The sequence below is a fragment of the Megachile rotundata genome, chromosome 2 (assembly GCF_050947335.1).
Source record: "Megachile rotundata isolate GNS110a chromosome 2, iyMegRotu1, whole genome shotgun sequence".
Taxonomy (NCBI): Eukaryota; Metazoa; Arthropoda; class Insecta; order Hymenoptera; family Megachilidae; genus Megachile; species Megachile rotundata.
The window spans coordinates 20,519,515-20,545,326 of record NC_134984.1 but is presented as its reverse complement, the minus strand read 5'-3'; the positions used below and the strand labels follow the sequence as shown (position 1 = coordinate 20,545,326).

At 42.1% G+C, this 25,812-nt stretch overlaps 2 protein-coding genes across 2 annotated transcripts in view; one reads left to right on the top strand and one right to left on the bottom strand.

Moving 5' to 3' along the window:
- Window positions 1–25,812, bottom strand: part of nudC (nuclear distribution C, dynein complex regulator) — an 86,330-nt gene that overhangs the window by 40,611 nt on the left and 19,907 nt on the right. The gene's annotated exons all lie outside the window — the stretch shown is intronic.
- Window positions 1–25,812, top strand: part of LOC105663604 (uncharacterized) — a 59,341-nt gene that overhangs the window by 14,973 nt on the left and 18,556 nt on the right. The window lies entirely within an intron of this gene.

Sequence of the window (25,812 nt, the reverse complement as noted above, 5' to 3'; positions counted from 1 at the left end):
TCGATTCTTCCACTGTTTTTCTTACGACTCTTACGTCAGAGCCCACTCTCGTGGTTTCCCTGCCGTTTTTCCTGGACAAACACCGTGATTTCCGCGTTATAATACACCGCGCTTTGTGTACCGAGTCAACCGGCTTAATAATCGTTCATCGAAACCGCAACAACCTTCGAGGCTGGTGTAAAATACGATCACGATATTTGCGACGTTTGCGAACCTTCATTTGATCCCTTGCTAAAGGCAAAAATAATTGGCATGAGATGTTTGTTGATATACTTGAAATATATGTAAATTAAATTAAATCATTCGTTGCTTGATTAAATTTTCATAGGTGAACGACACGAACAGAAGATATGAAAATTAACACTAAAACTACCAAACCGGTCAAATGACCGCTTCATAAGTTTCTTATTGTAAGGAACACATTTTATTAAAGTGCATTCCATAAAATCAGCATTGATTTTCATCAAGATAAAGAATAAATGTATGTACTAATTTATGTTCAGTTATTTGTTTATTTATTTTTCAACTTCATTTTTAATTTCAAAGTAAGTACACATACGTCGGTAGGTTCAGTGTTAACATACGTGTCCCCAGATAGGGTTTCTATGCATACAAGAGGGTTAATCAGAAAATAAAGCTAATATTAAACTCCGGGAAAAATGATTTGCACCGGAACAGAAAGCAGTGAAACGTAATTGATTAACATCGACTCTTGCCACAGTGATTGATCCATTAAGGAACAGTTCGCAACGTCCATTTTCACCGGCTATTAATCGACGAACCTAATGGTTTCCCGTGGCCATTTCGAGAACCCATCAAATTTCACCGTCTCTAATCGAGCGTGATGCTCCAACGCCCTTCGTTAGAGGAGAAATCACCGCTTCCTCTTATTCTGAATTCACTTTCCGTCAACCTTCGACGAACGCGTTATAGCTAATCGAGGAAGAAGGAACACGCGACGTAATTGCACATAAATTTCGACGAGAGTCGCTCGTCGACGGGAATTGCCTATCGATTTATCTCGTCGCCTTCGACGATCTTCGCGATCGACGTGTTCGTCGAAACGATTACATTTATTCAACGCCCTTTCGCCGACATGTGATCGTCCACCAACCGGCTCACGTTTGCGGAAAACGTTTTCAATACCGATCCCTTCACTTTGTTCGCGTCTCGAGTTGTTTTTTACGTCGTTAATGAGGGAAGACGCGTTTTCGTACACGTGATTCGATTCCTTAATTGCGCAGTTAATTCGCGTAAAGACGTTACGAGGTGATTCTGCAAACTCTGTAATAAATTATAACTCTGATTCTCATAAGCTCTCATTATAATTATAATAAATTAAGAATCTGTTTGACTGAAAATAACACGTTTCTTGTCGCGAAATGACAGCCTCCTTTTTCCCCGTTCGGTTGAAAATCATCAGCATTCCACCGTTTATCGCAACAGTTGCGACACGAGTGGTCGCAAGGAGACGCGATTCTTACGCAAATCGCGATGCAACGCCACCACGAATATCCGAGAGACGATGTTCTAATGGTGCTCGAGGAACGGGTCTTAATGGGCCAGGGGCTCGGCCGAACGACCTGTCTAGTGAATTTTATACATTTATCTGGCGCAATTACACGTGTCGACGGGAGCTCAGAAAGAGAAGCCGCTTTATTAAAAGAGTCACACTAATGACCAGGACATTACGATCATCTGGATGTTTTATCGAAGTTGATTTATTAATGGACCTAGTTGTGTCCGATGATCGTGCAGTGATTTGCAGCAGCTTTTTTAATCTCCGAGCAAATTGTTCGCAATTTACTTTATTAGAGCAACTATTAAACGCGAACATTTCAACCTTTCATCTCCAATTTTTCTAACCTAATTACGAAATTTTTAAACACGTTCGCGAAACAAGAAATCTCGAGTACTAATTGAAGGAGGTTCGATCGAGGAAGGGAAACTTTGTTAACCGCAGCCACGGCCATTGCATCTCGAAATCTTAAAACCGGACGTAGTTAGAATGACGACGCAGAATTATAATCGTCGTTATAGTCGACTTATTGCGATCATTAACCAGCCAACTGGTCATCGTGTCCACACCGCCGCGGGTGGAGATTGATGGACGCTGGGTTTCCTAAAAGCGGAGAACAACGGATACCTTCGCGCAGTTGTTCAACAACGTCGAATCCTTGACGACCGTAATGATCGTTCAATGCTGCTGGCGGTGAATTCTCGAGAAACATCATTTTCACAGCCACCGGTGTCGTTCATCCTTCGATCAAACTTTAACAAGTTCCGGTAACAACTAGTACACCATTGCCATTAGGAACAACACGATCAAAGGAAATTACGAAAGAATAGAATAAATTACAAAATCTAATTTTCGATCAAGGATTTCCTCGTTCCTAAACTCAAAATTAAAAAGACAAGTCACAGAATGGTGATAAAAATTCAAATTAGAATCTTCTGCTAACAGACGAGAAATTGTATCATTCTTAACCTTGGCGTGTCTCGCTAGAAGGCCCTTCCGAGAAGATGATCACCAGATCGGAAATAATTAATTATCAACGTCAATGCATCACCCCGTAAGTATTTCATCGACGACCGGTTTGCTCGATACCCCGAAGCAGGACGAATTAGTCCTCGATGCGGATTCCAGCGCGTTTTATGGAAACTATAGTGAGTCGAACGGACGACGCGTTCAAGGTCAGGGTCAGCAGAACGAAACGACGGTTCTAGAAGCAGTCCCGACGGGGATGCGTTTGACGAGCAGTTCGAGGTCGTGATTAGCACTTTGTCGCGGGCAATGATGTTCACGCGGGTAATTCAAGGTCGACGTTTCGTCGAAAGCGGACACGAGCGTAACGAGGCAGTTGCGTTCCAGGATCCGTTGTCGTTTTCTTCAAGGTCGAGCAACCTCCTCTTCAAGAGGAGGATCTTGTGTATGTCCACATAAACTCCTGGCAAATTTGGAGGTTTGGAGAATTGGGAATTTAGGTACTTGGGGATGTAGCAAGGATCCAAGGGAATTGAAAAGTTGAGAGATTTTGGAGGTTAAAGATGGAGGAACCTTAGGATTCAGGAATCTCAGGATTTAGGAATTTGAAGATTTAGGTACTTGGGAATTTTGGGGTTGAAAAATTTGCAGAGTTAGGAATTTGAGAATACAACAATTTGAAGAAGTAGGAGCTTAGGAATATAGCAATTTGGGATATCAGTTTGGTGTCACAGAAGTTTGGGGCTAAAGATATTTAAAGACTAGGAGTTGGAGAATTTAGAGACATCAAGATTTAAACTAGAAAATATGCAAGTAAGCGGATGTAGCGGTCAGCGAAGCGTATCCGAAGAATACTGGTGTCACGTATCTGGAGAATTTTGCGGCTCATACCGCGGTTATGCTAGGTCGGGGAGCTTCCACGGGTGGTAGCGTTCCTCTACTGTCGACACGGCTTCCTTCGTCGTTTCCTTTCACTTTTCGACGTTATACTCGTGCTTTTCGTGGGTCGAGCGGTTCGCCTTCAAACCTGGCCGAACTGGTCCGATCGAACGTGTATATACGCTCGGTAACGCGCCACCAAGCACACCTTTCGCGTCGATCCGCTGCTGTACCGGATTCGCTCGCGTGCGCTCTTTAACGATTCCCTGCTCGTCGGACGAGCCTCCGAATCGACACCAGGGTACCTGGTACACGGCTATGAAGTTCCTTGAATCGATACGATCGCGACCTAGAGGAACCGTGAATTCCGAACGGGACGCTACGAAACGAGTTTCGCGACGCGGTAATCGCTGATCGCTTTTGTTACATGTAACCAATTAATATTTCACCCGATCTGGGACCAAACACGCATCGTTAAATTGCCACAATTTCGTCTGCAAACACGATCTGACAATTTTGTTAGATTGTTTCTGAAAATTGAATTAAAAGAAAATCGGAACGACAGTACTTGTATAACATGTGACATTCTACGTGCAAGTTCATACGGAAGAAATATACTCCTACATATTATTTATCATTTTTTCATCAAGAGTTAGACGATACAAATTTCTTCACACAGCCTTTCATAAAAAATAATAATAATATCCTTGCCCCCAGTCCGAGTTCGTTCCTTTTGCCTTGAAATGGTTCGGATCGACGGGACATCGATGCGATCGTGAAAGATGACAAACGATAGAAAGAATAAAGAGCGAGGCTACCGAACTGACTCCGCCTATGAATTCTCCACGGTTTATTCTACATAGTTATTTATGCCGCGGCTTGTGCAATCGAGAAACTCGGCCTCTCTTCTCGGGTTTTTCGAGAACGGTCGCACTTCTTTCGGTAGCCGCGTCATGCAAAACCGCCTCTCGCGAGACACTCCCGGCTCCTTTTTCATTAACCGTATTAAATGTGATTATGCACACCACCCGTTGCGACATGTATCGTCGAAACGCTTTGGATTCCCAATTAAAACAGAATTCGTAATAATTTTCACGCGTTAAATGTCTTCGGGGTAACCGTGCTTTAATAAGGCCGCTTCGTTACGCGGAATGAAAAATGGAGCCGGGTCGATAAAATGTGTCGAACCCTATCGGAAAGAGTATCAATTGTCCTCGAGGTAAAATCAGAAGAAAATCATTTTATTCGAATCTTCGATTTGAGCCGAGAATTTCCCTTGTTAACCAAAAATTTAAACCTCGAATCCGAGAGCATTCAAGGCGAAATTCTGAGAGCGTCGATACCATTATTCATCGTAATCGGCGCCGTCCAATGAATCATGTTCTCATTATCGAATATTAATATTATTCGGCGAACAACCAGTCCGCTGATAATGTTCGTTTCGCACGCGAACGGGCGACGGACGTTAAAAATGTCTCGTACAACAGTTTCCAATTTACGTGTACAAAGAATCGATCGCCGATCGAACGAGCCAGAGGGTCGAGTACAAAGATGCAAAGAGTACGATTGAAAGCGGGACTCGCGCGTACCAATTAAGCACCGATTAAACGCTTGAAATTGTAATGGTCCCCGGTCACGCGTGAGCCGCGTACACGATCCAAACAAAGACGATGCAACGCCGTTCGCAATAAAACGCTTTAATACATCCAGTCGGATGAAATTCGTTTTATTCCCGGAGACGGAGGAGGGTGCATGAGTCAGAAGGTGCATTGGCCGCTATTTAAAATGGTCATCGGGCGGCCCTGTGTCCTTCGAGATCCTCCTTCAAGCGGATGCATCGAGAGGGAGAGGATGATCCTAACTTCTCGTTCCTCTTCAAGATTCCACCATCGTGCTTAACTCTCGTTAGGGGGATACGTTACCAGAGATTGTCAATCTCTTTTTGTTACTTGTCATGTTTGCTCCTTTTCGGTTCTTGCGGATCAAGGGAATGGAAATTATTCAGCAAGAAGGTATAGCTAGGTTGTTTCTGAGGCAATCACGATAATAGATTTAAAGGCACGATAAATAAAGAAGCTATTTTTAACGAACTTAAATAAGGCTCTTAAGTCAGTATTTTTATTAATTTATGCTGGGTGTTTTGAAACATAAGTAGTCAGTACATTTTGATCGAAACACATGTAAATATAATAAAAAAATTTGATATGCCACTTTTCAGGTAGGGTATACGACTCATTCTCAGATGAATCAGTATAAAATTTCACAAGAGCGAACATAAATGTCAATTTTGACTGCAGCGCATTAAAGACCATGAAAGGCGTATTTCCCAGAAGGAATCTAAATCCAAAAGAATCTCTTTCACAAGTCCTCACGCGAGTCGCGCAATACAAAGGCAAAGGTGACACGTAACGAACTAATAATAAGTTACATAATGATGGCGTTATCAATTTTTGTCGCTTCTTTTCTTCGGCCGTGAATCGTTAAGTGCCCGCGATTCAACCAGAAACGTTGCGCAAACGCGTAATCCCTTCGTGAATGAAATCACCGAGCGTACGTCGAGCGATCTCGAGACGAGCTAATCACCTACTCGGAGAAAGTTTCGAGCGATCGATCGCGTCATCGCGAGCACAGAATTCCCGCTCATTAGCGTCCAGATTATCGTCGCTATTAATCGGACCCGATACTTATGACGAATGAGACGTTCGGAAAGGTAGAAACAGACGCGGAGAGTTAATTGGAAACAGAAGTCTCGCAACTGGTTTTCGCGAGGATCGACGAGAAAGCCGGAATGCGAGGACAGATATGGGAACATTGAATGACACGAGTTGCACCTGTTCGGACGATTACATGTTCTCTTGCGTTTTGTCGGCGGATAACACGCGGGTATAGATGCTGTTTTCTCTCACGGCCGCGAAATTGCGCGAAGAAGGTCGCCTTAGCACGGACGTGATCGACTGCTTCGAGAGCTGCGGCTACCGTTTTACCTTTTTCATTTATTCAAATTTTCAAATGCCTAAATTTAGGAATTTGTATGAGTATATTCCAAAGCTTCCATATTTGTAAATTCAACAATTTGAAAATTCAAATTTCTAAATTCTTCAAACCCCAAATTGTGAACTTTTCCAAATCCTCAAATTTCTAGATCTTCAAGTATTTAATTTTCCTTTTCTTCAAATCCCCAAATCTGGAAATCTGTGAATTTCCAAATCTGCCAATCCCCCAACCTTCAAATCCCCAAATTCCCAAAACCTCAAATCCCTAAACCTTCACATCCCCAATTTTCTAAATCCCCATATCCCTCAAATTTTAAATCTCCAAATCCTCAAATTCCCAGATCCCCAAGTCACGAAATCTGAAAATGAAAGTACTCAACAATGTACCCAACAGCGTCTGTACCCCAGAGCATACTTTTTGTTCGATTTAAAAGGCTTTAATTTAAACTCGAGCGGTAATTACAGTACAATGTAGTTGAAATATTTCCAATACGTAAATGGTATTCATGAAGCAGCCATAATTCATGCAGCTGTAGCAATGCAAAAAAGATGTTGCGATATGAATCTCGGGAATTTGCAGTCTGATTCAGAGAACTGTATAATGAGATTGGTCTGCGAACATAATGCTTGTTGCATCTTAACGAAGATAATTTACCGTCAACTATTTATACGAGTCTCTATTTTGGTTTGATCTAAGGGAAGCGATGCACGTTGCGAGAAGAATACACCCACGTGAGACGGTGCAGATTAAAAACGTGTGATAGCACGTGTTGATGCTTTTCAATTACTCTGCAGCGTTGCAATTTCCAGGATTCCTGCATTGTGAGATTTAATCGACGGAGTTCATGCATATTCACGGAACTGGCACTGAGGAAAGGTATTTTTAAACCGAAGGAGTTTAAATTGTATCATTCAGCATGGCAGCTTCACAATAAAATCATACATAAGGAGTGAAATAATAAAATGGAAATCAGTCAGATTTGCAGCAGGAAATTCTTCCGGATGATTATGCAAGAAGGTGTAATTCGCGTTACAGTCGATTTTCAGATCCACGATTGCACAATCGATTTCTATAACTTGTCTTACGCAAATCGACCAATGCATTAGGGGTAGCGTGACGGAAACACGGATTAGCAAGCAATTCGACTTTATCTCTAGAAATGTTCTCTATGCGAACAAGGAAGTGCAGTAACGAGCAAGGTTGAAGAAATATAGTTAGATAACTGTAACAAATGCCGCGTGCCTTGCCTACAACTATTTATTATTCACCCATGCACCGGTAAAGAGAAAGGTTAATTCATTTTCTAATGCCGAATGATCGCTTCGATCGATACTGTTTCTTGATACCGATTGCCCTCGAGTGTCTCGCTATCTTCTGATATATCGCACCACTGCTACGAATATTAATTATGATTTCTTTACTCGCCGACTTCAATCGTTTTGATAATGCATAGATAAGTAGGAAGGCATACAGTAACAATAGAACTGATCTATTTCTTAAATAAATTACTTCGGTCATAATTGTCTATCATAATTAACTATAAAATATCGTCAAAGTCGTATGATGAATCTCCTGTACTTTGTGAATATATCTCCTGTGTAATTATTATTTCTAGTAAGGACATACATTTACGTAGGACTCAACTTACAAATTAAGTTCGAAGTGAAAAATCGGAAACAAAATTTTAAATTTTAAATCCATCCTTTGCGCCACAATGGTGCGTAAAAGTCCGTGCGGAGGACAACCCGTTCAAGCCGAACTGCCCCGTACAGAAACAATTAATCACACACGGTACTTGAACCTATCATCTCCTTAAGTGCAATGACAAAAACAAGTAAAAATACACCGCGTGCGTGTCTCTGTTCGTAAAAGGGCTGACCGAGAAAAATCTGAGCGCCCAGTAGTCGATGTACTCGAGCCCAACTTATTCACCGCCTTTGATTCCTCGTTCGTCGTCGAGATAAACATGATTTGTGCCCAACGCAGATTTCTGCGGCGACCTTACATCTCTCGAGCAGATAGCTCCAGATGTGTAGTTGGCGTGTCGCGACGATAATACTCATAATGCATAATTAAAACGTCGAGTTCCGGGTCGGCCACGACAACCGGTAGGTGCACGCCGAGACAATAAATCGGCTCGGACATAAAATTGCACCGGTCGCCGACTGCTGTCTGTCGTGTCTGACGCATCGTGGAATAAATGAAAACGTAATTCGTCGACGGTCGGAAAAAACGACTTCATCCGGGCAACGTGATTAACTCTCCGCGGACCAGATCAGCACGTGAGCTACGGGAGTTTTGCGCGACGGAATCGTGCTGGCTCCTTTTTTTCCGGCGTCCCTTTAGCGGAGACGATATTTCAAACGCTCGATGTACGCGCGAATCAGCTTAAGTAATCGGACATAATACATCAGCCGAGCCGCGGAAAAGAGAACGGCTGGAGATCGGACGCTCGCGGCGCTGAAACTTCGAAGGCAGTCGCGTTTATTATGTACCTCGATGCTGCGACCTTGCTACCTTTTGGATGCCCATTCTTCTTTCGTGCGTTCTCCATTCTGGATAAATCGACTTTTGATTGCGCTTATTATGGACGGAGACAAGCAATTTTTCTTCTAAGTCAGAGGTTCTCGCAGGACCACCGCGGGTCCAAATGTTGAGACACAAATATTTTGACATATTCGAGGGATGCTTTTTATTTAACTGTTCCTGGAAAACTTTTACTACTTTCCTCAAAGGTTTTAGAAAATGAACATTGGCAGAAAGTTTGGCAACACTGTTCTAAGATATACCGCACTCGCAATCGTGTACCATTGTTGTAAATCGAATTGAGTAGCAATTCACAGTGGAAAAAGTGTGTACTCTGTTTTGCTTACCGAGCAAGAACGATTAACATTCGCGTTACAAATTGCATGCCAAAACTGTAAGTGGCTTATTTGATTTATCCTAACGTGGAATTATGACCAGTGATCAACTTTGCAGCTGTAAGCTGTTAATCTGCACCCGACGTTCGCAAGAAAGTTGCTATATGAATTCCAGAAGATTTTGTTACTTCAGTTAACACGAAGTATTATACGGAATAATCTGTATCGAAAATCTATAAAATGATTGAATTTGTAGAAAGGAACACGTGTACTTCATCCCTTCCCGTAACAGATCCCATTGATTTACGGGAAACTGAATTACAATCGCACGAAAGCTTTTATCGTGTATCGGGTACGAGTTAATCTCGATCTACCCTATCTCGATCTCGGCTCGAACAACGAGTCGATATTTTACAAGGCGATAACCGGCGTATCACGATTCAGTGATTTGTCAACATCCCGCGTTACACCGATTCAGACACCCACGATCACGAGGCAAAAATCCTCGCCGGCTACGTCTTCTCGGCTGCGTCTTGTAATTCATAATTAATTACCGGACACCTTGTCGGCGATATTTCAGGCGTCTCGTGCGGGCCAGCTCAGTCGAGCTTAACCTTGCGATTCGAATATCCGGTCGGATGAGGCGAGTCTCGTTCGCGGGAGGGTGAGTGCACGAGGAAAGGAGAAACAAAACGAAAGAAAGAAAGTAAGGGAAAAAAGGAACACAGAAACTGAGCAACAACCACGTACGTGGCTTATCGTTCCCGGACAGGTTTGCACGTATGTCCCTACATAAACACACCGCGCATATAAATTTCTTATAGCCATCTCCGTTTTTCTTCTCGCGTTCGAACACATTCCGCGATCGAATCGTGACTTAACCGAAGACGGTCTCGGCCGTGTCGCAATTAGATATTTTTCCGTTCGCCGAACACGACGCAGCTTCTTGGAGAACGCAGTCAAAACAAAGGAGGAACTTTCGAGAAGGGTGTCCTGGAGGGGATTCAGGGTTACGGAACAGAGAAGGATAACCGGACACACCTTATCAATGGTCCGTAGAAATTGTTTTGACACTCGAAGAAGTTCGAGACTGACGCGAGTTAGATAACGCTCGTTCCTTGTCAACGAACTTGGAAAGGAGATGAAAAGGTCCTGCCTTTTTACGACTCGATCTTGATAGAGTTATCGTGACGGGAACTGGATCACGGACCTGGCGATCAAGGTATCCGTGTTTACCGACGAGGAACTGCACGATGGGGTGTGATATGCTACATAAAGACACGTATACTCGAATGCAACTTCTTGCAATTGAAAGATAGTTAAAAGGCTCCTTTCAGATTCTTTGCAAAATTTCTCTTAGATTCCCAACTTTTTCCAAGTTTCCAAATATACAGAATCTTTTGAACTGACCCTCAGTGTAACAAGAGTAAGAAAGAATATCTGGTACGTTTTGCCGTCATAAACCTTGCAAATCGAGTGTACACGTTCTTGTCGACTGCATCATGCATATTCAGCAGGGTACTATTCGCACGACTTAACAGAGTACATTTTGGATTAACGATTCGAGTGGGCGTAGCCCTAATTATTCGAAGCGTTTGAAGCGTCCACATCTTTCATTTAGCATGTCGAATCCTGAACGAGGCGGAAATCGCGTGTGTCGATCGTTAACCTTGAAAGGCTCGAAATACGCGAATCCCATAAAACCGACCTCAATAAAATCTTCCCTTGCGTGTTTGACGGGATTAGTGTGGCAGTAAAGACGCGTAAAATGTCTGGAATGAGTGTTAAAAAGCGTTGTGTCTCGTGAGAGAACGTTCCGGAAATCGAGCATCGGCCGTGTACTCCGAGTGCGTGACGGGATTACCCGTTTCGTGGGTCAGTGCTGATACGTATCTCCGGAAGGAGGTTAGGGTAATGGCGAGGAGCATTCTCCGGGAGGAATAAGTTCAGACAAGGTCGCGTGGATCCGTGGCTCGGTTTAACCCGGCGAAGGTCGGCCATAGTACTATCGGTCACGATCGACCGGTCGAAAGGAAACGTTGACCTCGTTTAGAATGATCTATCGCGGAGAAGTCGCCGGTCGAGATTTTCTCCCACAATTATGTCGGAAACAACCGCACCCCGGGCGTTGAAGGGGAATATTTACGGCGTGGGTGACACGTGAATTATTAAGCGCTAGGAAAATTGCGGTAGGAACGATTAGACCTCTTTTGCGTAACGGATATGATGTCTGAATGTATGAGACTCGATTATATCTCAATAGGTATGTAGTATATCACAGATACTTCACTTGTGTTATTACTACAAGTTCAATATTCTAACAGTTTCATTCGGAATGAGACAAAGGGTTAATGTGCTTCCGATTCGGGGTCAAAGAACTCGCAAAACAAAATTCTCGAGAAGTCAGTCTTTTGACGGGGAACAACAGAAATCTTGTAACTGTTATTCAAGCAGGTTCGCTGGAAGTTGTTAGAGCTTTCCTCCAGCGAGCACGTCAAAACACGTCGAAAGAATTACTGACACGCGAAATAATTTGTCAGTGACGCGTACTGGAGCCGATCGAGGTCGTTGACCGCCCGTTAACGTCTGAATAATGCACTCGCGAGGATCAAGGAACTCCGTACAAAAGTACTCCTACGTAGCTTGTGTGCAAACGCTTTCGGATTTCAGTCGCATTATTTCGAAATAATGTATTGAATGTAAAGCACTAGGAACAGCGGATTAGCATTCTCTTTCACGACTCTCTTTAAAACCTTTGAACTCCCTTGCGCTCGTATCGGATTCCTTTGAAGCTTCTTTTTTACCGTTTAGTGCTTGTAAATTCGAAGTGGCGTCTGCCAGGAAAAATTGCTTTCGAAAACTCTCGGCTTCATCTCTCATGCGATCTGTATTCTGTTCATAAACGGGCACAAAGATTATTGGCACGAGTTACGAGGCATCGTAACTGTTATTAATCCTCTGTAAGATGAAAAAGGAAAGAAGATTTTTTATATTCTTTACGAGGATCGTTCACCCCGGAATACCTGGAAGAATGCAAATTCGTACAGATTGCTTTCCTAAGAATTTCCAAAGTTAAATATGTATAGGCTTTCATCCTGCAACACGAAAGTGATTTTCTATCCGCGAGGTCGGCGGCGATAGCATGTATTCGGCACGCGGAGAACACAATAGCCTTTTGAAAAGCACGCGTTTACCATCGATCGAACAACAATCGGTAGAAGCGTGTTCGAATCTTGCGACGACGACGTGCGCGGAATTCGCAGCACGCGACGAGTTCGCGTCGAACAGAGATTGCGCTATCGTCCTTTCGCTCCGAATCTTTGGCACACGATGGGAACAAGCGTAATCGAGCGCTTGCGAAACCCCGCGAGTATGATCCTCTAATTAAACGCTAGACGCCTGGCCGCTTTATGCCAGGTGTATAGCAATTTATCTGCAGCCACGTTGACTGCCGGTTTCTCCTTTTTCAATTCGTTAAACGAGCGAATAAAGGGAGCCGCAAAGAGACGTATCTTGTACACGTAAATGGTGAATCTTCGATGTCCTACATCGTGCACCTACGAAATACATAAAAGAATTCAACAATAATTATTACCATGTGACCTTTATTTTGCACGAGAAGATATCCTACGTAATTACATGAGGAGATTATGCGATAAGGTGCACATGCAATTTTACATAATTTTATGATACTAGGAACTTGATCTTTTAATAGTTTTAAAAATCCGTGATCTTTTCTCGTTTATGGGCATCGTTTTGCATAATCCATCATGACTCGCAATGTGGTTCGTTTTAAAATCAATACCAAGAAAACAACATTCTTGGTCAGTGGTGTCAGATGCCGGGTCCGCCGGTACAAAAAGCAACGGACGAGAAATTATGGTGTTATTCTCGTGATACGTCTCCACAAATTTCGTTAGGACACGACTTAACGGTATCGAACGCGTAAACGTCGAACCAGGAACCGGATAGATCGGCGAATGGATTCGATCTACGTCAACATGGCCTTCGGAACGTTTCGACCGAAAGGCATCGGGCTGCTTTTTTTTCTCAAAATCGAGTGGACTCGTTGAAAGTGGATTTAAATAAACGTACAGAGAGGCAAGTTTAACCTCTGACGAAGCGATTTTTTCGGCCGGTGTTTTTCAAGGGACCGAAGAATGTCAGAAATAATGGCAGTCATCGATGTTGCGTTTACTCCAAGCAAATTGGTTAAATTGAACCACTCGAAACGAGAAGTAATTTTCGTGTTTTCCCGAGAACAAGTGGAAGGTAATTTAGCGAAGCGTGTAGTCAACATAGTATTATTTCATTAGCTGACGATCCTTGTAGATTAAAAGTATAATGAGATTAACATGATTTAATGTTTTCCTCTCCTTGACGGGATGTTAGTCTTAACGAGGATCCGATTTATTTGTATACCCAGTATTTTGCATTCGTTATCCCCTTTTTTGCTAACAGGATGAGCGAGAAATTCGAAAAATTTATCCTGGATCCGTGAGTCCGGTCAAGATCACGCAATCGAGTGACTAATTTTGTTTTATGGTACGAAAATATTATCTAAAACTGGGAGATCGGATCTTTACATGTCGTTGAACTTGTGATTAAAAAACATGAGTCTAGCAATAATACAGTTCAAAAGAGCAAGGTCTATTTAACGAGTAACTTGATTACTTCCCGGTTCCTTTCACGATAGATTTCAAACTTCCTAATTTTTCTCGAGCAATCATGATCTCAAGGACCATCGATCCACAATCTGTTATTAATCATCGACTTTCAACTTCTGTAGTAGGTTGGAGAAACAAGAATGTTATTGTTAAAAACTTTTCCATTTGTGAACTCATCATGTGGATACTAAGAAACCGTCCAGAAAGTCGACACCCACTTAACTCTTTGCACTATGATTTGTCAGTTGCATCAGTCAGAACCACTACAATATTGAAACAAAGAAGTCCGTGCAAATAATTGAACTTGAACCTCAAAACAGTGTAATTAAAATTCGAGTGCAATTTAAATTTACAACAGCTGAAGTGCGTCAGTCAGACTCACAAAAATAGTGCAAGGGGTTAAATCATCTGCTACATAATTCATATCTGACCATTACAGTCCTATATCGTACCTAATTGATTATTGTACATTGCACAAATTGTACTTAATAAATTTTACCAAGGCGTTCCAAACAGCCATCATTAATTAAAACTTAGTTTGTGTCTGTTATATTCGTCCATCAAGTAATACCACCATTCGAATCCCGTAATTATTCGGTAATGAGTAATTACGTCCATCTTAAATACACGCAGCGAAAGAATTAAGGTCTCAGAAAAGACTTGTACAAAAGGCCCACTGCGATTTTATTATTTGCAGAGCGAATCGCTGGAGGACACGTACGCTCAATCCCGTTAATCAACTCGGTAAAGCACATGGGCGTGTTGAAGCACCCTAGTCTCCCACGAACCCGTGTTCAGAGGGTACAATCCTGAGGTTCCGAGGGAAGATCGTTAGTCATCGCGAGCATAATTATAATTTGCTACCGAAGGTCGACTATGAATTACAGCCAGCTTAATACAGGCATCGTAATTTATACAGGCGGCAACGATGAAATTACGATGGCGAATGCGGGGCGTAACTCGGCCGCTGTGCGTCGCTCCATGGTCATTGGCGTAAATTGGACTTTGTTTGGATCAGGTGCCCTTACCGGTGTCAATGGCCCGAGAATGACATGTAGAAATTCAATTGAAAAATTTACTACTTAGAAACTCTAAAATTTAAGAACTTAACCTGTCAAAGTTGACGATGCGAGAGTTCATTAGGACAGTACGAAATTATAGAATTTGAATATCTCTAAAATATTTGCAAGCTTAAGAATGTAGAAAGCGAAAAAATGTGCAGATATAGAAATCTGTAACTTAGAAAATGTCTAATTATAATATATGTATTTAAGTTCCTATATGTAACGTGTTACGTCTTCGCTGCATAGAAAGGTCAATATTCCAGATTTGGACCAGGTTACCCAGTTACGCCAATGACCGTAACACAAAGTCTCGTCCCGCGCGTAATTACGATCCTCAACGAGATTTTGTGCGGATTTGACTGGGGCGTAATTGACCGGTCGCCCGTGAAACCGATACCTGAGGATATCGGTGGCCACCGTTGACAATGAATATGGATTTATAAAGACCTCGTCGATGCTCGTTGTGAAATACGCGCTTCGGTGAACTCGTACACGCCCATCCCGTCTCGGGAACCAGCTCGGCAGCTAATGAAATCGATTTCCGTATTAATATTTCTGTGACCCTCTTATTATGCACCGGGGATTGAAGCGTTTTAAATTGCAAAGTAATTCTTGCTGCTGTGTACACGTTCGAGTTCTCGCTCGTCGAACATGAGCAATAACCATTGCTTTTTAGTCGAAAGGTGCACTGTCGAAAGAAGTACGAGCGTAAATTTGGATGCATGTCAGTCGTAAAGTGTGGATTCGAATCGAAGGTCGCGTATCTACGCACGACGTCCAATTTTAGGGCTTTCTGTAACTTACGGATTTTAATAAGAAAGGAATAAGAACTGTCGATGGTAATCGTCAATGAGGTTCGAGCTTTTATTCCTTCGTATTTCTTTCGAATTGCTGGTCTCAGTTCATGAAACACTTTTTTACTTCGTATCTGTCTGATTTTACGATTGTTTGCGCATTTCCGTAGTTATGAAGTCGTTCGAGAATTTTATCAGCTGCTTCCGAACGATCGAATTATCTACCCGTCGCTTTCGATTTATTTAAAATTTTACATGCTCGTACGAGATTCACGTTCGTTTAATAACTTTAGAACACCTTACTGCTGAAAAGTTCTGAAGGATAATTTTATTATCAATGAATCTGATTATTCTCCAATATTTACACATTTCATAATGTGACCAGAACAAGTTCATATGCCAGCCAGAACCAGATGTCACGTCCATCAAAGAATTATTAAGTTCGTACTAAAAAAGTGTTGCATACAAAGCTCGAAGATTCGGAAGACAAACTAAGAATCAAGAGAATCGACTAGTCGGGTGTCTCGATTGGATCAGAAGATTACGTGGCTCGCGTAATACAGCGAACGCAAATCATTCTGCGACACGGTGGCGCAAAAGTGAAAGCAGAATCGAAACAATGGAGAAAAGCTACGAATTAATACGACTTTTCCTTTTAACTCTCGTTCCCCTTGGACACGTTGTTTTAATTAAACCACCGCCTGCCGTGGCACTCGTTCGCGCTTAGCAGACCCAGATCTACCAGATAAATACCAACGTTGTCTACCATGTAACCAGTTGTATAATCGCCATCATGGCATCCGATTTTTTGTCTGGCGATAACTTTTTACTCAAACAAAATTTACAATTTATTCATACAAAGTTTAGCCCCTTATAGTTTTCCAGGCAGTTGCGTCATGCACAATTATTGCTACAACGTGAAGACAAACAAGGTTTAAAAGTTAGACCAGTTAGATTATGATGATAATTAAGAATCTTGAAGATAATTATTAATATTACGAAGATAATTAGCAAAATATTGGTCTAGTTGTGTATGAACTATAGGGTGATGGTACTGTATGACAAAGGGTTAACCAATTCTTGCTAAGACCTTGCACTCTCCTCGTGATATCATTTTCGCAAGCACTGCAGGATCTCGTCAGTTCTCGTTAAAATTTCCGTGGATTAGATCTCGAAGATCTAGCGTTCCAGTTTTCACCGTTACGAGATCATCCATTCCTCGATGCAACGATCAGCGAAGATTCGATTGCACAATCGTTTCCACGAAGCACGTGAAAAATCGACGACGACGTTAACTCACGTGTACACACAGGCGTTACGAAGCCTCGCCTCTCCTTCCGATGGTCACTTTCTTTTCGACTTGCCTAAGATATACGGATCGTCCACGTGTTTCCCGGCACGTTGGATATGACAGTGTGGAACTTGCACAACCTGGTCGAGAATTACTCGAGAACGCGAAATTGACGTAACGAGTAGCGACACATTAGCGGATACCTGACTATGGTAACTTGGAAGAATTTTGGAAAACTATCGAGAAAATGCTGATGCGATGTTACGGCATCGCTAGATGACCGAGCAATGTTGGTCCAAGATACAGGTTCACGAACGAGGATTTTGAACGTAGAAACTACTCGATGTCCGTGGCCTTAGTTTTGACTCATAAGTGGCACGATGAAACACTCGTTACATAACCGATAGATTAGTTCGACGCCGTTTGGAGAAACGAGCTGAAGAGACATGTACTTGGTAAATCGAACTTAGAAATTGTACAAGAATTTTCTGATTCAGGAACCTGGGGATTTAATGATCAGGAAATGTGCACAGATATTTAGGTGTTTGAAAATTTAGACAGGGAAATTTGAAAATTACCAAACTCGCTCGTTTATTTTTTTAAATCGAAGACAAGTATAATAGATCTCGGTGAAAGTATCTTGCACCCGGTCGTTCATCCATGTAACGAATGTCATGTCTGAGTTTGATGAATATTGTATCGCGTTGCGAAATGGTAGAATCGAAACTGTAGCGGATTGTCGTCAAACGTGTAGGGATCAATATGCGCTAGCGTATCGATTATCAAATATGTAATTGCATATATGAGTTGGCCAAGAGCACTACTGGTTTCGAAATAGAATCAAGGATTACAAGTGCTATCTTTGATCGATAATTTACGGTAATCATTTCCTCGCGTTAACCACGTGTTAAAATAGATACTCAGAACAAAACCAGAAAAACTGAAATTGGAACATAAACGTTCAGATGAACAGAACTAATATTCGTAATAAGAACTATTCATACTAAGGATAATTTATAAAGAAGTTTGTACCCATTTTCTGCTATGATTTACACAGGATAAATCGCAATGTTTCCATTCCTACCTACGCTCGACTGTTTGCCAACATTTCCGCTTACCATTAAACGGAACCTGCCTACTTCAGCGACCACTTTGTAGCTGCATGACTTCATACACGTTCCGTTATCATCTTCCAGGGGATTTTCCGTAGAATTACCACTGTTCGACGAGCTGCACGTGTTTTCGATAAGGAACATCAAACGATGTACGAATACGAGAAGGAAGCGAGGCGTATCCCACAGAAAGCGTTTCATACGCCGGATGCTATTGCAAGCACTGTCTATGATCAAGAAATTATAGCATATGCAGCATAATAACACGGAATCGTGCGAAAATGCGATTATCTGCTAATGACCGACGTTGATTCATCGAATTTCCAATTGCGACAGAATCAATCTGTGACGTTCAATGATAACCATCGTTGACGCATTCCTATTTCTAAATTTCGAAGAAAACATAAAAATTAATGAAGATGTAAAATAAATTTGAAAACTACTTTTGCAAAGTATTTGAAGTATAAAGTATATTATTCCTTGCCTTCACAGAAGTAAATCTGAAAACGAAATCAGCGCGAAAGTTTCATCTAGCATGGCGTGAAGCGATCGTTCACGTATCCTCGATTAATTAAACAACATTTCAACGCGCAACTCTCGCGTTTCTCCTCTCGTAACAGCTGAATGCAGCGTGAATATATTACACGCGTGGCAGAGTATTCACGCAACAAGTTTGCCGCTAAACTCGAGCTTCTAATCCACTTAACGAACCTTGTAAATTATACCCAAAAAAAGTACACGTATGTTCTTGCATTTCTCTGCGACGCTCGTTTTCACTTCGGTCACAACATTTGTCAAGATCTTCGGATATCTCGGATTACTTCTTATCATCTTGCTTGACATAATCACAACCGGAAATTTGTTAATCGGCTTTACGTTGACGATGTCCAAAGAGATTATTCTTATGCAATCTCATTGATAGCGTCAGTTTGCACGTCCGTGAATTTTTATTAGTAAATGTTGAATTACTTTAGAATTCATAGATGTAGAAATGAATAGAAACATTAGTTAGGTTAATGAAAAAACAGGAATCCTCTGTGGTCAGGACATCACAGATAGGTCTATTAATTGTTTAACCCTATTAGTCTGAATGATATTATTTTTCTACCCATTTCGAATCGAAATCATTTTCATTACTAACATTCACTCTGAATTATTAATGTATATGACATGGAATGTCGGTCCAGCTTAGACGTCCGAAAATAAAGTTCAAATGACGTGGTAAGTCGCACCGAGGTGAAACAGTTCACGGATCTACGTTCTGAATTAAATAGATAAATGGTCGATGGAATCAGCGCCGACGTAATAACGTAATGCGAGAGTCAAGCGATCGTGTCCGGGTTCGTAGACAGAATCCGCTTCTCTCACCGCGAACCCATTCACGAACCTTCGTTGGATAGATCCGCGTATAAAATAAACCATTCACCAATTTAATAATCGATTTCGTACTCGCGAAACGAGTAAAGATCTGCAAGCTTACTCTGTACAAACTCGTTTTCCCTAAACTCGTGACTTTGAGTTATGTAATTGCTGCAACGTGTTACAAAACGACCGGTGCATACGTAGACACCCTGTACATTTCAGATCACGCTCACGCAAAATGAGCTGGCCCACATGGCGCTCGGCCGATTAGGCTCCCCGGCTCTACACGAAGCTTTGCAGGTGTTCGTTAACGTGTTCTATTATATACCGAACATTCACGAAGGGGCCACAGACTCGTTCCATTCGATGATCTGAATATTTAGCTGAACAAGCAATGCTGAATATTTAGCTGAACAAGCAATGCGGATATCCGCGTGGAACGCAACAACAACCGTGTTGATCGCGCGATTGCCCCCGATCCTACAACGCGACACTCGTTGCCGGACCAGTTCTGCTCTCCGATCTACTTCCTTCTCGATTGTCATGCATCCAAATATCGATCGATTGCGTCGGAATATCATCGAGATTTCACACCTTGCGCTGCGACCCACCCAGTCTCGTTTCGTCACACGTCGCGTTCACCGATAGGGAAAGTTCGCTTTATAATGGCTTTATCGCCACGAGAATGCTCAAACAGCGACCCGTAAAACTATGTTACGTTGGTGTAACAGGTCGATCAATTTTTGGGAACAATGTGCACGCTATTGCGTCAAAAATGTCTTGCTTTTCCTGAATTTTAAGAGCGTCGAGAATCTTAAGAACCGAAACTGAACAATTTTTCCTGGGCTTCCTTAAAACGAGTCTTTAGTTGTACTCGAGTGATGAGATGACTCCTACAGAAATAGCGATGCAGGAACTTCTCGCTACGACGATCAAGATTATGTCTGGTTCGCACGAGGATTCCTTCTGCTAAATTGCTATTTTTTTGGAACGAGTCAGTTCTCGGTATTGTACGTCATTTCTGTGTTATGCACAGGCAATGACCGAGCTGTTACGTCATTCGTGAGGGGTTAAACTGTTTTAAGTTTCAAGTTCATGAATCAAGATGGAACTTTACGGGTAAACATTCTCGTAACACTTTGATCTCTCGATAAAAACAGTACGCGTCGACAATTTCTAATGCCACTTCCTGCGGTGAAAACGGCTACAACTCGAATACGCAATGTGTACCGTTTTAGGCTTTATTTTTCAGATACACCATGAAGTCAACTCTTCTCGGTTGCTGCGTGACCGTTGCTACACAAGAATTCGACCGCATGATTTCATGGAAATTCCCGAGCGAATGAACGATGACCATAGATTCCGTAAGGATGAATATTTACGAGGCTTCGGCAGAGTGTAGGGAAGAAATGCACGTCGTATAAACGATTAAAGGATGTTATTGTCACGACTCATCCTCGCGGGACATTGTACAACATTGTCGTGAGACACCGTGGAAAATATTCCGAGGACACTGTCATTGATACACGATGAGCATCCTGCTATTGTGACACCCGTTTGAATTTTGCACTCCAAGCTGCAGATGAGTTTCTGAACTTGTGGTACCGTGGTCAGGTTATTTACACTGTTCAACCGTACCTTTATTTTATGATAATTTAAGTTTGGTCATGAAGGAAATATTTCACTTATCATGAGGTCATTGAGAATTATCTAAGCAAGTATAACACGTGACTAAATACAAATAAGGACGTAAATCTAATTAAGAATTTTAAACATCTGGCAGCATAGAAACATCCTTAGCATGACAGTAGTTTGAAAAAATATACAAGGGAACATGTTCCAAAGATGTGGTCATCAAAGGGCGATACGGTTAGGCCCTCATGACATGCACGATCAATTTACAGTGTAATAAACATCCGCATAACGGATTCCAGAAATAACGGTGTATTTTCGAAGGTTGTCCTTCAGCGACTATCAACGAGAAGATCACGAACATGTTCCCTTCGCGATACTAATAAGCCTATTTCGACACACTGTTAATGGAACCGTCTAATCCGCTGTACAATTATCGTGTAAATTGAAAGGCCGATCGTTCGTTAAAGTCGCACCTTCGGCAAGGTTCTCGAAAAGGACATATCCGAAAGGACCTGGGAGGTCGAGGCGTGTAACGGAGACGGCGAACGTCGGATAAAAAAGACGTAGATAGGAAGATCGGTGTAGCCAATCCCTTTTGACCTTGCTCGCGAAATGATCGATACAAATTCTTTGCGGCTCAGAGGCGACGTGGATCAGGAAGCTGTCGAAAGTCTGACCTTGCTCGGTTAAAATCGACCGAATAGAAATTGATAGAGAATTTTAAAGACCACGCGAATTTCCGATGTTGAGATCCTTGGAACGATCAGAAATCGACTCGTTTCTGAGCCAAGATCACTCGTTTCTATCGATACCTCGAAACTGTTCTAGTAGATCAGTGTCACGAACGATTTTATGGGTGAACGATTAGGTTTTCATCAATGAAGCACGCTGAATGTAGGTTGGTTCGTTTATGGCTCGTAATGAGCGTGTTAACCGAGTAAAGGTTGCAACGTTCGACGCAGCGTTTGCAGAAGGTTTCAGGAACTGAAACGCAATACCGTACTTGAACACTTTCACGCGAAGAGATATGAACGCTCGAACAAAGGTTTTATAAATAAATGTGCACCGGGGTATTTTTTCAAATATATTATGTGACGTCAGATACAAATTAAATGTACATCGCGTAAACACTGCAATTTTAGTAAGATCGGAAAGGTCCGAAACACGCAATGTAATCTTATGTTTTTTCAAGTGCATTATGCATTTTTGCTTCTCAGAATCTTTTTTGTACCACAAGAAAAAGCAGTCAGTTTGAATTCTGAACACGGATTACTTCATTTATGGTTCAATTAAGCGATGTAAACATGGCAGTTTTAACATTTGTTAACTTTTTAATAGGATCCAAAAACTGGAATAGACAATTTTTTTTTAAATGCATTCTGTGATACTATAATTAATTGCTAATTCAATTTTGATTCCCAGAATCTGTTCCGCAAAAACTCTACTATTTTTCATGCTGATCTTTCATTCATGGCCAATTAAACGTCTGATCTGCGTACACAATGCATTGTTAACGTAAAAATTGCAGGTATTTCTAAAAACAGAGACAATCAATGACACATCTCTTTTTCCGTCGAATGCGTTAAGCGACTATTTTTTAATTCCTTTTAAAATGCATATAAAATATAGTCCACAGAAAGAAACTATAACAGATTCCTAGAATCACTTCAGAAGGTGCAAAAAATCCCAATTCCAAACAAGGGTCGAAACATTTTAAATTAACTCGATTCAGGATGCTCATCAATCTCAGCCTTCCAAGATGTCAGGATATTATCAGCTTACTTTACAATATAACGTAATTTTCTCGGCGGTGTTCGTGCCATTCATTCACATAAATTAATAAAAAGTATCAGTGTATCAATTCGGGAGTATGAAACGTTTTGGACCGTGACGAGAACGAAATTGATGATTACCGAGCAAAAACCGTCTGACGGTAACTATTAATAAAGACTCTGCGTTTGTTCTGAACACCATTCAATTCCTTTGTATGCATATACATGTATCCAAAGCTGACGTCATTAAAAACGGCCATCAGTTCTTCCCTGAACTGTCAGTTCGATACGATCTGATATATTCAGTAACGCTAGTCATCATTGATTGACTTCAATAATTGCGGGGTATTAGCAACAAAGACTAAAATGGAACTAATGAAAAGTCATATAATTGCAGATGACAATTATATCATAGAGGAGTAATAACACATTCACGTGTGTTTGAAGGCACTTTGAAACGCTGTGGAACTTCTCGGAATCGAAGTGATAGTAAACGAATCTAGAACCGATAGAAAATCCGGGCAGACCACGAATTTGCACCACGACCTTACCACGCGAATTGTACGTGGATTTTTCATGATAAAGAGAAAGGCATCGTCGAGCCAAGGTGTATATTATCATTGGGTAATCGCGGCGACGGCAAGGCTGCGAGTCCGCTCGCGAATCGCGAGCACAAAGATAATTGGTTAATCGGGTCGTTACTTAATCAAACACAGGGAAAGGCGCGTCGATTACTCCGTCAGACAAGGATCATGTTATCCTTTTCCGCGCTTTGTGCGCCGGGAGAAATTGTGGAAAATTTTCCAGCTTTGTATCTGATTCGAACGCCCGGTTGGATTCCAGGAAAGAAACCACTCTTTCCGCGGCTTCCTGCGCGATTCATTCGATAAACATTCCACTAAGTGAGGAGGAGTGACGTGCGTGCACGTAACTGAAAATTCGCAACGCAATTTCGTCGCAAATTCGAGCGAAGTACAGTTGCGCGCATGGTGGTCTTTCGTGACTCGAGGGAAGGCAATTACCGAGCACGGTAGACTCTGTAATGAAAAAAGAGCTAATCGAATAAAGAAAACGAAGTCTCAAACATCCATAATTGCAAAATTTACAAATGTTAAGATTTTCAAATTTTCAAAATTCACAAAGTAGACATGAAAAACTCGAGTATTACATGTAACGAAGGGTAGGTTTTCTATGTTTCCATTTTGCCTAGAAGAAGTACAACAGTAATTAGTCCGGCTATACGAGCGCTCGATCAATGCTTGATTCCCACCGAATCTTCTCTCTTTTCTTCCCTGCCGACTCGTAAATCTATATTGTGGCGAGTGAGGTGTAATTCAGCTTGTCAACGCGCAGACAAGATAATTAAAGTTATTAACCCCGTTTCGTAATTTCGTGATTAATCGTCGGACTCGCTTAACCCTGTTATCTTGCACTTGGCTGCGCGCGAAACGAGTGCATCTTAATAAAACGTTTCAATGGTAAAGAAAGCGATCTTGTTTCTGTATTCAGCATTAAATACTAGTATCATTAACCACTTCGTATCTACTGTTCATCAATGGGACATTTACTGTAACGAGGACATAAAAGTTAGCAACCTTTCGATCATTAGAATAGAAAGAATAGTTGTTATCATTGAAGGGTTGAACACGCGGAGGCGTTCGTGTTCCTATAAAGTTACTGTACGAAAGAGTGTGTGAAAGATACGAACTCGTTTTTCCTAAAATCGTGACTTCTGCGTTATGTCATTACCAGCAAACGAGCGATATGTCTGCGATCGATTTGGATCGATTGGACGGGACTTGCGCCACGTAACGTTCTCGCCTTGGAGAAACCGGAGGTTGAGTAGGCAGTCGCCTCTGGACAAGCACGATCCGCGAACGAGAAAAAGAGAAAGAGATCGTTTTGCTAGATCTCGACCTCGCTGGACCACGGAGCTGAAAAGGAAACGGTCAGGACGGAAGCTGCGCGTCAGTCCTTGCCAGAAATAGAGCGAACACATCGTCGTTTGCTCGGTCCTGATCGGAATATGTAATCGCAAGGAAACCAGAACGACGATCTAATTCGCGCGCCACGGTTAACACGTTTGCCCTTGCCGTGGAAAATGCGCTCGGCTCGCGTGACTCAGGATCCCCGGGCGAAACGCGTCACAGAGGCTTCCGAGAAACGATCCAAGTTCGAGGGTTCCAGTCGAACGGAGGCTGCGACCGTCAAACGTAGAACAAGGTTACCAGCTAACGGACGAAACCGTCGAACGTCAGAAAAAGCGTTTCTTGAGCATACACCGACGTTTCGTGGGCAACGTGTCACGATTCGATGGTCAGGATGACGCGAGCCCAGAAGAAGACAGACGGCATTCGGGCTGGTGCATCGGTTACTTAATGAGATTTGGCGTGCTCGAGCGATGAGTCGACTCTCCAAATGGAGAACCTCGGGTAGTATAACCCCATGCGTAGAAACGACGTACTAAATACTCTTCGTATCTCGAGTTAAGGATATACGAGCGTTTAAAGCAGTTATGGACGCTGGCACTCATAATTGAATGGACTTGGTGGTCCGTCGTATGCAATTATTATTAACAACATCACTGCTATGATACTGATTTGTGTTTAACATCCACATATTTGTTAATATGTACGTCTTGAATTCTCAAATTTATAATTTCTACTTATATCGATGAAATACATTTCCACGATCCTCCAGAGGTAGATCCAGTCCAGCAGGGTTAGGGGAAGTCCATTGCGGATGTCGTTTGGAATAACCATAACATTTTTCTACGTAACTCGTTCTAACCGCTCATGCGACTCCGAGTAAATGTGGAAATTACATGCGTGGAGCATCGATTGACTTTACGGTTGGAAACACGTGACGTTCCATCGTATTAAGACGTAAATCCAGG